Genomic DNA, 10,685 nt, shown 5'->3' with positions numbered 1-10,685 from the left:
CTGGGGTGGCACAACCCACCAGGGCGCGCCCCCCTCCTGGCACGCCCAGGTGGGTTGTCCCCACCTGGTGGCCCCGCAGACCCTGAAACCGACGCTATGAAATCCCATATTTCCAAAAAAAATAAAGGAGAAAGAATTATCGCGATCCACGAGATGGAGCCGCCGTCACCTCCTGTTCTTCATCGGGCACTGGTACGCGTCGGTGCTATACAAACGGTTTTTAACCCCTTTCCGCGACGGCGTTCGGAACCGTCGCCAAGTGAGTGATGGCGATAGGGGGGTCCTTCCCACACGACCCAGAAACCATCGGGATATTCCCTCCTGGCACACACGCTCATTAAAATGTGGTCTTGTGCGACTGGCGAGCGCTCAAATATGAAAATACGTAAAGTAGAGCTCAAAAAGTACAATTATACAAGCGAAATTGTTTTCGGTCGCAAGTACATCCCACACAGTCAGTCCCCGCTAAACGTTTCCGTTCGTATGTACATCCCACACAGTCAGTCCAATGAAAACGTTTCCTTTTATAGGTACATCACACACAATTTTCCCTGTTAAATCGTTTGTGATAGCGTTGCCATTGCACACGATATTAACAATTTTATCGTTTGCGTTATTGAATGCATCACACACGGTGCGTAGACGAAACTGTGTGGCAAAGGCTGTCCATCACACATAGTTTTTATGTGGTAAACGTTTGGCAAGGTGGCCTAATGCAAACAATTTTCAAGAGGATGTCGTGTGTGCAGTGGAGATTGATAGCACATGTAGTGGATCCTAGAAGTTTCTGATCTCCACGTCTATCGCAGACGTTTCGCTTTCGCAAACCGTGTGCAGTGTAATCCCTAATTAATCCCTAATTTAAAAATCACATGTTTTGAATTTGAAAGTAGGCAATCACTTATTTCATATCCAACCATGTTTATTACAAATATAGGTTCAACCACCAATGCATAATTCGATGCACATGTACATATACTAAAGAACTACCGAAGCACCAAGTAAAGAATGATGAACCACAGTTGTACTAAAGACTGTAAAGAGAGAGGCGAAAGATACTCTGGTTGCTGGAGAAGGTGAAGCAGAATGCCCATATTGTGCCCTCCTCCATGCGTAATGCGCGCACGACTCTAGGCCAACCCCTTGTGATGGCTGCCCGTCCATCTTTCACTGTCTTCATTCCGACTTCTCGATGCTCATTGTACTTTGGATGAAATACTTTAACCTTCATTGTGTGTCCACCAATCATGTACTTTGCGAGGTAATCTTGAGTGAACTACTTCGGGAATCATTGCGAACGAAAAAGATTCAAACATTGTTGTCTAACAACTCATTATGGGCTAAGAGAAGGCTGCAGAGTGTGTAGTTACCATCCTATAGCTCACTGTTGTGTTGGATAGAGCATAAACAAATAATTTGCTTGCCACCATTAGTATCTTTTTGCTAATAATCCTTATTAGTTTCCTCACTTGATGCTTGTTCATGAATATCTCATTGCCCCATACGCAAAAAGGTTCGATGTGTGCATCCTTGCCAAGGGCATATGTACCTACAAGCAACAACTCAATATTAGAAGCTAACAAGTATCCAGAACTGGATCTATATGCACTACATTATGGAACAACGGGGGGAGTACAAACCGAGGGATGAAGCTAACCTCGGCGGAAAATGGTGGCCACTCCCGTTGTTGTCCTGCATAAGTAGTGGAAAGGCATGATAAGTACAACAACCTTAACATCAAACAAATATAGCAAAGGTAAACAACATCATCTCCAAATGATAGCTTGAATGTGTTGGTTTCAGCATGCTATTAAAGCAGATATAAAATGGAAGGCAATGTTACCGACAGCAGGCTTAACAGCCATCAAATATTGCAATGCAAACTGGTATTGTTGAATATGAATAGAACGTACACTACAAAAAAATACACTTCCGTGATGATACGTGTTTGTCACAGTAGGTCATGTTTTCTGTCATGCATGTACATCCATGACAATTTTATGACAGAATCAAGATAGTCATACATGTGCTGTTGTAGAAGTGTTCCATGACATTACCAAAATTATCATCACAGAAGTGTCCACTTCCATGACGATAAATCGCGCGTCACAGAAGTCCTTTCGTCAAGGGTGACCAACACGTGGCATCCATCGTAACGGAACACCGTTAAGCTATCGGGTCCGGTTTTGGATCCCATAACCCATTAACAGCCCGGACCAATGGGGATTTTCCACGTGTAAAATTCTGATTGGCTGACGGAAACACATGTCAGCTCCGTGTTGGCACAGGTGTCAGTCGTCCAATGGGCGAGATGCGCCTATGATATGTTGACACGTGGACCAGCCCAAAAGTGCCCCATAAAGTTTAAATGGGCCGGCCCAACTACAGGCCCGCAAGATTTTGCGGACCATAATGGCCGGCCCAGCTAAAGGCCCACGAGATTTTGCGGACCATAATGGGCTGGCCCAGCTAAAGGCCCACAAGATTTTGCGGGCCATAATGGGCCGGCCCAGGTAAAGGCCCACAAGATTTTTGCGGGCCATAATGGGCCGGCCCAGGTGAAGGCCCACAAGATTTTTGTGGACCATAATGGGCCAGCCCAGCTAAAGGCCCATGAGATTTCGCCGACATTAATGGGCTGGCCTAGCTGTAGGCCCACAAGATTTTGAGGACCCTAGTAGGCCGGCCCATTAACTGGCTCCCATGTTTTGGGCCAAATGCCGGCCCATATTTGATCCGGTCCATTAATGGCCTGCCACGTTCCGGGCCTAACAATGGCCCATATGAGATCCGGCCCGTTAAAAGCCTACCACGTTCTGGGCCAAATTACGGCCCAGATCAGGTCCGGCCCTTTAAGAGGCTTTGGGCTAAATTATGGCCCATATCAGATTCGGCCCGTCAACTGGACGCTATGCTTTTGGGCCCACTTGCTAAAGGCCCATTTAGTAATTCGGCCTGATATTAGTTTCGGCCTTTTAAGGGCCCCGCTTAACATTTCGGCCCTATATTAATTTCGGCCTGTTAAAAGCCCGTCATATAGTTGGGCCTAACTGCGGCCCGGTTTGCATCCGGCCTGCTCGCAGCCGATAATCTGATTGGGCCAAACAAGGACCGAGACAATTTTGGCCTGTTAAAAGCCCGTGATTTGATTGGCACAATCATGGGTCGAGGTCCATTTCGGGCTTCTGCCGGCCCGTGAGTTGTTCGGCACGTTTCAGGCCCAACCTACTTCTCAGCCTACTAAAAGCCCATTGAGTTTTCTTGCGAAAAGAGGGCCGGCGGTTTAATCGGCCTATTAAAGGCCCGAATCTACTAGTGAGCCAGTTTACATTTAGGCCTTCTAACGGACCAAGATGACGGGGCCCATGATGCGGATCATACATCGTGATTGCATGACGGCCCGATTATGTACCGTAATTTTACGGTTTGGCCGGTTTACTGCGAAGACATGATATATATACAGTAAAATAACTGCAGCATCGTGAATAAGAAAAAACCTAGACTATACAATAAAGAAATTACGGCAGATTACATCCACTGGGCATCAAAGTTCGCCACTATGATAATAAAGCACAAGCAGACAGCAGATTACATACACGGGGCATCAAAGATCGCCACCGGTGCAACTAAACACGCCGACAAAATAATATACAAAATCGACATCACTTCAATAGAGTTCAAGAAAGGTTAGCCCAGCTGGGGAGCTGCAGCGCAAGCAGCTGAGCAAGCTGATGAGACTGCGCTTGTTTAACACTTATATCCTCCTCACTCTGGAAGATAAACAAGTAGACAGGTTTTGCACATAAAAGTATCAGTGCTGACAATTCATCACATTTCTTACTGACGAATAAAGTGACACAGTTTAAAATTGCATTAACACAATATGGTATTGTTCAGGTCAAGACATGGCAGGAAATGACATTGTGAAGGAGTTGGCAGCTTCACGACACCACTCGATTACAGATCAAGAACTCATAAGTATCAATGGTTAGTGTGCTGTCAATTTATCCCATTTCAGATTGGCAAATAAAGAGACGGTTTAAATAATAGTAGAATGATATGACATTGTTCATAGTTAAGATATTGCAGGATATGACATTGTGCTGTAGTGGGTAGGTTCACCACACCAATGGATTACGGATCAAGAACAGAAGCATACATGCAGTGCAAAAGAAGATCACTTCCTCTGTATAGTTTAATTTACATGGTATGAAGAAGGAACTTGGTTGTACAACTGAAAACTTAAATTGAGAAGGACAAACTTTTGTTTATGAACTACAAAATAAACTTTAAACATGCAATTTAATGCAAACACCAAAAATAAACAGCTGTTGCAGTCATGCCTAACCAAATATACACAACAAAGTTTGAAGGCTTGAGAAGGACAAACTTACATTATTGGTGAAGGCAGGCTCTATAAAGCCCTTGTCCATGCTGATGGGGGGAAATTCAAGAAGTGTACCACAGAATCTTCTTCATAAGCATTGCCTTTATTCTACATTTTGTTAAGAGTAAATATAGATGTGACAATATAAGAAAAAATGGAGAATATTTAAGATAAGATGAAGAGTGATGCTACATAACCAAGTAGCTATAAATGTAAGTACAACGTTACAGGCAAAAGGTACAGCCAAGAGCAATGCAGAGCTAAACTTCTTCAGTACCATCGGTGTTATCCAACCTTATGGTAAGAGTAAATATAGATCTTATGTGTAGAAAATGGAGGGCAAAGGAAAATAAGTTGCAGAGTGATGGTACATGAACAACTACCTGTCAATATAAGTACACTGATAAAGGACAGCAGGTACTTACAAGAACAGAGCTAAAAATTTTCATTGGCATTGGATATATTCTACACTAATGTAACCATTCAAACAGATCAGATAATTGGAGCGAACAATTGATAAGCAAGCTATCATGCATACTGTTGTCACATAATGAACCAGGTATGTATGCAAGTACAGTGATACAGGACAACAGGTACTAACAAGAGCAAAGCAGCGGGCAGCATATTTGCGATATCATGTCGTTCTTTTCAAACCGGAATTCTTTTTCGAGCAGATTTCCTGCAAAAAAGATCCGTAAGGCACATGCGGAAAAGTAGAAGTTCAAATTGTCATGTGATATCATAGACAGTACCTCATCCTCGGAATGAGACCAGTGCATAACAAGGTTTTTCCATTCAATGTCTTCTAAATTTAGCGTAGGAGACTTCACGAGAAGTTCATTTATAGACTTGCCATCAAAGTGTGATATCCTCAGGTAACACCAATACTGCTGCAATGCTTCCTTGAAAAGCGCAAGCAAGCTTTGCTCGTCATGACTATCCAGATTGACCCTCACCTACTTACAACAATGTAATGTAAATCATTGATGTGTTCAATCAGCAGAAAACAGGAAAATAATCACCATGAATAATAGCACTTACACGTAAGTGGGACAGGAAGATGTGAAAATGGTGTTTGTCTTCACTATAATCTTCCCATGATGGGAATATATGCACGTAGTCCCTAACAACATTGAAAGCATTGTCTTTTAAACTGGGAATAACTGGAATGGGGTTCCAATCTGCAGGAATTGGCCGTCTCTGCAGTTGGGATAGGTCTTCGGCCAGTGGACTTGCTGTACTTTTTGCTGGAGTGGGATTTTTCTGTGGTACGGCTGGTGCTATGGCAACTGAAATCAGCATACCTTTTGCTGGAGTGCAGGTCCTGTGTGGTGCGGCTAGTGGTGTGGCCAGTGAAGTATGGGTACAGTCTGCTGGAGTCGGTCCTACGTTTTGTGTCACTGGTTGTACAGCCAATATAAGTGGGGTGTTGTCTGATTTCTCCGGCACAACCACGTTTTTCAAGGACTTTGCCGGTGCTCCTTCAGGTTCGGCAATCACCCTCTTCCTTTTTGATGTCTGATGCACAAGAGCAGCATTTGAGTGGAAAAACATGGTATGATGACAGATGGAAAATGTATTGATAATGGATGGGCATGGCATCTCGACATATATGATGAGTAAACTAAGCAGATGGCGGTGCAACAAAGTAGAAGAAATGCAAGACAACATATGCAAGATACACGAAATCAATAAAACCTTGCCAGAACAGGCACCTTGATGGGTGAACAGGACAGGCCATCTGCCTTTGACTCCTCGAGGTAAGAATAGTCATTAGGATCATATTCTGAACAAGAATCAACAGGTGGGGAGCGTATGAGTTTCATTGCATCTAGAATGGCACTCAATGCCTTGGTGCAAATTTTGTAAGTCATTGCGGTGTTTAGCTTCAAGAGTGGACTGCTGCTAGTGCAACACAGAGCAGCTACACAGATCATAGTGTAGATATAACGGGAAAACCGTAAGCATCAGAGTAAAATCAGCAAAGTGGAACTTGCTGGAATATATGTGCTAGTATTCCCGGTACGGCTAGAATGGCTTCGGATACCAGCTCTCTTCAACTGAAGGTGTGGTACTGTTAATATCAGTGTAACTCTCATAGGCGACACAGCTCCCCGCATTTCCTTGCTATTCTTATAGGATTCAAGTGGGCAGGCCACTACAAATCCTATTCCCATGTTTACAAAATCCTACGAATCAAAGAGGCCCGAAGAGTTCAAAGTGTCCATACCAACCGACCATATAGACCTCTACACTGCAAATGTCCCTGCTCATCTTCACTACAAGGAACATATTGTACTACTACCATACTCCCTCCGTTCCAAAATATAAGTCTTGGTAGAGATTTCCACTATGGATCACATACAGATGTATCCAGATACATTTTAGAGTGTAGATTCACTCATTTTGCTCCATATGTAGTCCATGGTGGAATCTATACAAAGACTTGTATTTAGGAACGAAGAGAGTACTTATTAAAGAAGAACGGAAGAGGAACATGCTAAAGAAGAGCAAGCAGATTTTGGATAATAAAATGTTTGTTGCGTAGTGCCCACACATGATGAACCAGAGCGCATTAAGAAAGTAACTCCATGCTGTCTCTCTATATGTGGTGCACGTGCTTTTTCGAAAGTAAAGTAGGAACATTAGCTGACCAATTAAATGTTATCTGTTTTAGTAATATCAGCATCATATCAGATTCGTACTTGAGCAACAAGTTTGGAATCATGAGTGGCACGTTGTTTAGCTTGATGGATTCAGGAGCAGTGCTAAGTAGGTACGATGATGGTACTGAATATAAAGGCATGTCTGCATGCAAGTCGCGTGACTTTTGTCATTTGGGTCAGTCGACCATTTCAGGCGGTTGGATGAAGATCCTGTTGGAAATATGCCCTAGAGGCAATAATAAAATGGTTATTATTATATTTCCTTGTTCATGATAATTGTCTATTGTTCATGCTATAATTGTATTAACTGGAAACCGTAATACATGTGTGAATACATAGACCACAACATGTCCCTAGTAAGCCTCTAGTTGACTAGCTCGTTGATCAAAAGATGGTTATGGTTTCCTGACCATGGACATTGGATGTCATTGATAACGGGATCACATCATTAGGAGAATGATGTGATGGACAAGACCCAATCCTAAGCATAGCACAAGATCGTGTAGTTCGTTTGCTAGAGCTTTTCTAATGTCAAGTATCATTTCCTTAGACCATGAGATTGTGCAACTCCCGGATACCGTAGGAATGCTTTGGGTGTACCAAACGTCACAATGTAACTGGTGGCTATAAAGGTGCACTACGGGTATCTCCGAAAGTGTCTGTTGGGTTGGCACGAATCGAGACTGGGATTTGTCACTTCGTATGACGGAGAGGTATCTCTGGGCCCACTCGGTAATGCATCATCATAATGAGCTCAATGTGACCAAGTGGTTGGTCACGGGATCATGCATTACGGTACGAGTAAAGTGACTTGTCGGTAACGAGATTGAACGAGGTATTGGGATACCAACGATCGAATCTCGGGCAAGTAACATACCGATAGACAAAGGGAATTGTATACGGGATTGATTGAATCCTCGACATCGTGGTTCATCCGATGAGATCATCGAGGAGCATGTGGGAGCCAACATGGGTATCCAGATCCCGCTGTTGGTTATTGGCTGGAGAGTCGTCTCGGTCATGTCTACGTGTCTCCCGAACCCGTAGGGTCTACACACTTAAGGTTCGGTGACGCTAGGGTTGTAGAGATATTAGTATGCGGTAACCCAAAAGTTGTTCGGAGTCCCGGATGAGATCCCGGACGTCACGAGGAGTTCCGGAATGGTCCGGAGGTAAAGATTTATATATGGGAAGTCTTATTTTGGTCGCCGGAAAAGTTTCGCGCATTATCGGTATTGTACCGGGAGTGCCGAAAGGGGTCCGGGGGTCCACCAAGGGGGTCCACCTGCCCCGGGGGGCCACATGGGCTGTAGGGGTGTGCGCCTTGGCCTATATGGGCCAAGGGCACCAGCCCCAAGAGGCCCATGCGCCAAGAGATAAGGGAAAGGGAGAGTCCTAAAAGGGGAAGGCACCTCCTAGGTGCCTTGGGGAGGATGGACTCCTCCCTGGCCGCACCCTTCCTTGGAGGAAGGGCCAAGGCTGTGCCCCCCCTCTCCCTTGCCCCTATATTTATGTGGGGGGGAGGGCAGCCATACCCCAAGCCCTGGCGCCTCCCTCTCCCTCCCGTGACACATCTCCCTCCTCCTGCAGCGCTTGGCGAAGCCCTGTTGGTATCCCGCTACTTCCACCACCACGCCGTCGTGCTGCTGGATCTCCATCAACCTCTCCTCCCCCCTTGCTGGATCAAGAAGGAGGAGATGTCGCTGCTCCGTACGTGTGTTGAACGCGGAGGTGCCGTCCGTTCGGCGCTAGGATCATCAGTGATTTGGATCACGACGAGTACGACTCTATCAACCCCGTTCTCTTGAACGCTTCCGCTCGCGATCTACAAGGGTATGTAGATGCACTCCTCTCTCTCTCGTTGCTAGATGACTCCATAGATTGATCTTGGTGATGCGTAGAAAATTTTGAATTATTGCTACGTTCCCCAACAGTGGCATCATGAGCCAGGTCTATGCGTAGATTCTATGCACGAGTAGAACACAAAGTAGTTGTGGGTGATGATTTGTTCAATTTTCTTACCATTACTAGTCTTATCTTGATTCGGCGGCATTGTGGGATGAAGCGGCCCGGACCGACCTTACACGTACTCTTACGTGAGACAGGTTCCACCGACTGACATGCACTTGATGCATAAGGTGGCTAGCGGGTGTCTGTCTCTCCCACTTTAGTCAGATCGGATTCGATGAAAAGGGTCCTTATGAAGGGTAAATAGCAATTGGCATATCACCGTTGTGGCTTTTGCGTAGGTAAGAAACGTTCTTGCTAGAAACCCATAGCAGCCACGTAAAACATGCAACAACAATTAGAAGACGTCTAACTTGTTTTTGCAGGGTATGCTATGTGATGTGATATGGCCAAAAGGATGTGATGAATTATATATGTGATGTATGAGATTGATCATGTTCTTGTAATAGGAATCACGACTTGCATGTCGATGAGTATGACAACCGGCAGGAGCCATAGGAGTTGTCTTAATTTATTGTATGACCTGCGTGTCAATGAAAACGCCATGTAATTACTTTACTTTATTGCTAACCGTTAGCCATAGCAGTAGAAGTAATAGTTGGCGAGACAACTTCATGAAGACACGATGATGGAGATCATGATGATGGAGATCATGGTGTCATGCCGGTGACGAAGGTGATCATGCCGCGCCTCGAAGATGGAGATCAAAGGCGCAAGATGATATTGGCCATATCATGTCACTTTATGATTTGCATGTGATGTTTGTCATGTTTACATCTTATTTGTTTAGAACGACGGTAGCATAAATAAGATGATCCCTCACTAAAATTTCAAGAGACGTGTTCCCCCTAACTGTGCACCGTTGCGAAGGTTCGTTGTTTCGAAGCACCACGTGATGATCGGGTGTGATAGATTCTAACGTTCGCATACAACGGGTGTTGACGAGCCTAGCATGTACATACATGGCCTCGGAACACATGCGAAACACTTGGGTTGACTTGACGAGCCTAGCATGTACAGACATGGCCTCGGAACACAAGGGATCGAAAGGTCGAACATGAGTCGTATAGTAGATGCGATCAACATGGAGATGTTCACCGATGATGACTAGTCCGTCTCACGTGATGATCGGACACGGCCTAGTTTGACTCGGATCATGTATCACTTAGATGACTAGAGGGATGTCTATCTGAGTGGGAGTTCATTAAATAATCACATGAACTTAATTATCATGAACATAGTCAGAAGGTCTTTACAAATTATGTCGTAGCTTACGCTTTAGTTCTACTAAGATATGTTCCTAGAGAAAATTTAGTTGAAAGTTGACAGTAGCAATTATGCGGACTGGGTCCGTATACTGAGGATTGTCCTCATTGCTGCACAGAAGGCTTATGTCCTTAATGCACCGCTCGGTGTGCTGAACCTCGAGCGTCGTCTGTAGATGTTGCGAAACATCTGACATACACATTTTGATGACTACGTGATAGTTCAGTGTGTGATGCTAACGGTTTAAAATTGTGGCACCAAAGACGGTTTTGAAACGTCGCAGAACATATGAGATGTTCCAAAGACTGAAATTGGGATTTCAGACTAGTGCCCACGTCAAGAGGTATGAGACCTCTGACAAGTTTCTTAAGCCTGCAAACTAAGGGAGAAAAGCTCAA

Source organism: Aegilops tauschii, chromosome 6 (genome assembly GCF_002575655.3).
Source record: "Aegilops tauschii subsp. strangulata cultivar AL8/78 chromosome 6, Aet v6.0, whole genome shotgun sequence".
Classification (NCBI taxonomy): Eukaryota; Viridiplantae; Streptophyta; class Magnoliopsida; order Poales; family Poaceae; genus Aegilops; species Aegilops tauschii.
The sequence above is the reverse complement of the archived record's forward strand: the minus strand, read 5'-3'. Positions refer to the sequence as shown.